Source organism: Saccopteryx leptura, chromosome 1, assembly GCF_036850995.1.
Source record: "Saccopteryx leptura isolate mSacLep1 chromosome 1, mSacLep1_pri_phased_curated, whole genome shotgun sequence".
NCBI lineage: Eukaryota > Metazoa > Chordata > Mammalia > Chiroptera > Emballonuridae > Saccopteryx > Saccopteryx leptura.
Genome location: NC_089503.1, coordinates 115,305,294 through 115,309,691, shown reverse-complemented (window position 1 = coordinate 115,309,691; position 4,398 = coordinate 115,305,294). Strand labels below are relative to the sequence as shown.

Here is a 4,398-nt window from a genome sequence, read left to right as displayed (position 1 = left end):
CATTTTTCTGAAGCTGGAAACAGGGAGAGACAGTCAGACAGACTCCCACATGCGCCCGACCGGGATCCACCCGGCACGCCCACCAGGGGCGACGCTCTGCCCACCAGGGGGGCGATGCTCTGCCCATCCTGGGCGTCGCCATGTTGCGACCAGAGCCACTCTAGCGCCTGGGGCAGAGGCCACAGAGCCATCCCCAGCGCCCGGGCCATCTTTGCTCCAATGGAGCCTTGGCTGCGGGAGGGGACGAGAGAGACAGAGAGGAAAGCGCGGCGGAGGGGTGGAGAAGCAAATGGGCGCTTCTCCTGTGTGCCCTGGCCGGGAATCGAACCCGGGTCCTCCGCACGATAGGCCGACGCTCTACCGCTGAGCCAACCGGCCAGGGCAACAGGATTTTTTTTCTTAAAGTACTTAAGTCATTTTCTGAAACTGGGAATTTTCAAACATTAGCAAGATGCATTTAATGCAAATTTACTTTTCTTATATTGTTTTTTAATATGTTCCTTCATATATTTTAACACTTACATTTATATTCTTGATATTTTTTCAGAACTAATTGTATTATTTTATAGTTCTTTTTTAAAATATTGATTGTGCTTCTTTAATTTTTATTCTATATCAATTTTTCTCAATATTTTAATTTATTTGTTAATTTAACCTGTGCCCAGAGTTATATTCTAGATGGTTTTTTCCAAATTATATAATGCTGTAATCTTTGTTATAATCTCACAAGATCTTTCTGTTTTTCAGTTTTTACAATTATTCATTGTCCTCTAGTAACCTATTCTGCTTTGTAGATAAAATAAGGTTGTATATGAGGACACTACAACATTTTAAAGATATTTTAAAGTTTTACTCTTTGAATTATCTTATTGAATATTCCATTTAAAATTATTCTACTAAATTATCTACTTTTTCCTTTGGAATATTGTGACTCTTGTTTTCCCATGTATCTTTAAAATGAGGAAACATGCCTACATTTTCTTAAGAAGATGATTGGATTTTCTTTGTTATTTTATATGTATATCTATTTTTCAATTTCTGTCAACCTGAAGTAGAAAAATAAAATAATTAGAAATACTTTGTTAGAAATCGATACTGCCAATTATCCCATTACACTATAGCGTTGGAAAATGGGAGAGAGAAATTTTGGAACAGGATGTACCTTGGGCTCCAATGATCCATGTCTCGATTGTATAAGAATAGGCTCCCATATTTTTTCAGTTATAAAATGAAGGTGTAAATAGGTATTAGGGGTAGAGTTGGCATAGTTCTTACAGAGATAGGTGTTGAGAAAACCTCCTATTTCTAGCCTCCATTTTACTTTCTACACGCACTATTTATATTATGTATAAATTTTCCCTACAGTTCTAATTGGCAAATGAGTTTCCTCCTCTTGGTTTTATTTATTTTCTTATTTTTCTATAAATTTTTATTAATTTTAATGGGGTGACATCAATAAATCAGGGCACATATGTTCAAAGAAAGTATGTCCAGGTTATCTTGTCATTCAATTATGTTGCATACCCATCACCGAAAGTCAGATTGTCCTCCATCACTTTCTATCTAGTTTTCTTTGTGCCCCTCCCCCTCCCCCTTCCCCTCTCCTTCCCTCTCCTCCCCACCCCCTCCCCGGTAACCACCACACTCTTGTCCATGTCTCTTAGTCTTGTTTTTATGTCCACCTATGTATGGACTCATGCAGTTCTTAGTTTTTTTCTGATTTACTTATTTCACTCCGTATAATGTTTTCAAGATCCAATTATTTTGTTGTAAATGATCCGATGTCATCATGTCTTATGGCTGAGTAGTATTCCATAGTGTATATATGCCACATCTTCTTTATCCAGTCATCTATTGAGGGCTTTTTGGTTGTTTCCATATCTTGGCCACTGTGAACAATGCTGCAATGAACATGGGGCTACATGTGTCTTTACATATCAATATCTCTGAGTTTTGGGGGTATATACCCAGTAGAGGGATTGCTGCATCATAAAATATTTCTATTTTTAGTTTTTTGAAGAACCACCATACTTTCTTCTATAATGGTTGTACTACTTTACATTCCCACCAACAGTGAATGAGAGTTCCCTTTTCTTCACAGCCTCTCCAACACTTGCTATTACCTTCTTGTTGATAATAGCTAATCTAACAGGTGTGAGGTGGTATCTCATTGTAGTTTTGATTTGCATTTCTCTAATAACTAATGAAGATGAGCATCTTTTCATATATCTATTGGCCATTTGTAATTCTTCCTGGGAGAAGTGTCTGTTCATGTCCTCTTCCCAGTTTTTTATTGGATTGTTTGTGTTTTTGTTGGTGAGTTTTATGAGTTCTTTCTATATTTTGGATATTAGGCCCTTATCTGAGCTGTTGTGTGAAAATATCATTTTCCATTTAGTTGGCTGTCTATTTTGTTGTCAGTTTCTCTTGCTGAGCATAAATTTCTTAGTCTGATGTAGTCCCATTCATTTATTTTTGCCTTCACTTCCCTTGCCTTTGGAGTCAAATTCAAAAAATGCTCTTTAAAACCAAGGTCCATGAGTTTAGAACCTATGTCTTCTTCTATGTACTTTATTGTTTCAGGTCTTATATTTAGGTCTTTGATCCATTTTGAATTAATTTTAGTACAAGGGGACAAACTGTAGTCGAGTTTCATTCTTTTGCATGTAGCTTTCCAGTTTCCCAGCACCATTTGTTAAAGAGGCTTTCTTTTCTCCATTATGTGTTGTTGGCCCCTTTATCGAAAATTATTTGACCATATATATGTGGTTTTATTTCTGTACTTTCTACTCTGTTCCATTGGTCTGAGTGTCTATTTTTCTGCCAATACCACGCTCTTTTGATTGTCGTGGCTCTATAATATAATTTGAAGTCAGGTATTGTAATGCTCCCAGCTTCATTCTTTTTCATTAGGATTGCTTTGGCTCTTTGCGTTTTTTTATAGTTCCATATAAATCTGATGATTTTTTTGTTTCCTTTCTTTAAAAAATGTCATTGGAATTTTGATGGGAATTGCATTAAATTTATAAGTTGCTTTGGGTAATATGGCCATTTTGATTATATTTATTCTTTCAATCCAAGAACAAGGAATATTTTTCTATTTCATTGTATCTTTTTTGATTTCCCTTAACAATGCTTTATAGTTTTTGTTATATAGGTCTTTTACATTCTTTGTCATGTTTATTCCTATGTATTTTATTTTATTTTTGTTGCAATTGTGAGGGGAATTATTTTTTTTTTTTAGTTCGTTTTCTAATGTTTCATTGTTGGCAAATAGAAAGGCTATGGACTTTTGTGTATTAATTTTGTATCCTGCGACCTTACTGTATTGGTTTGTTGTTTCTAGTAATCTTTTTGTGAAGTCCTTGGGTTTTTCGATGTATAGGATTATATCATCTGCAAAAAGTGATACCTTTATTTCTTCTTTCCAATATAGATGCATTTTATTTCTTTATCTTGTCTGATTGCACTGGCTAGAACTTCTAGCACTATATTAAATAAGAGTGTAAAGAATGGAGAACCCTGTCTTGTTCCTGATTTAAGGGGGAAAGTCCTCAGTTTTATGCCATTTAATATGATGTTAGCTGATGGTTTATCATATATGACTTTTATCATGTTGAGATATTTTCCTTCTATACCCATTTTGTTGAGTATCTTAAACATAAAGTTGTGTTGTATTTTATCGAATGCCTTTCTGCATCTATTGATAAGACTATGTGGCTTTTGCTCTTTGTTTTGTTGATATGGTATATTACATTAACTGTTTTATGTATGTTGAACCATCCTTGAGATTCTGGGATGAATCCCACTTGATCATGATGTATTATTTTTTTAATATGTTGTTGTATTTGACTTGCTAGTATTTTGTTTAGTATTTTAGCATCTGTATTCATTAGAGAAATTGGTCTGTAGTTTTCTTTTTTTGTGCTGTCTTTGCCAGGTTTCGGTATGATGGTCATGTTGGCCTCATAAAATGTGTTTGGAGGTATTGCTTCTTCTTCAATTTTTTGGAAGACTTTGAGTAGAATAGGAACCAAGTCTTCTTTGAATGTTTGATAGAATACACTAGTATAACTGTCTGGGCCTGGACTTTTATTTTTGGGGAGGTTTTTAATAGTTTTTTCTATTTCCTCCCTGCTAATTGGTCTGTTTAGGCTTTCTGCTTCTTCATGACTCAGTCTAGGAAGGTTATATTGTTCTAGGAATTTATCTATTTCTTCTAGATTGTTGAATTTGGTGGCATATAGTTTTTCATAGTATTCTACAATAATTCTTTGTATATCTATGATGTCTGTGGTGATTTCTCCTCTTTCATTTTGGATTTTGTTTATATGAGTCCTTTCTCTTTTTTCCTTGGTGAATCTTGCCAAGGGTTTGTCAATTTTGTTGATCTTTTTA

The 4,398-nt window shown here is 34.9% G+C and overlaps 1 non-coding gene across 1 annotated transcript; it reads right to left on the bottom strand.

The window, feature by feature from the left end:
- Positions 1–307: 307 nt before the first annotated feature.
- On the bottom strand, positions 308–383 carry TRNAD-AUC (transfer RNA aspartic acid (anticodon AUC)). Its single transcript has one exon. It is a non-coding gene; the product is annotated as a tRNA-Asp (tRNA).
- Between the last annotated feature and the right edge of the window lie 4,015 nt (positions 384–4,398).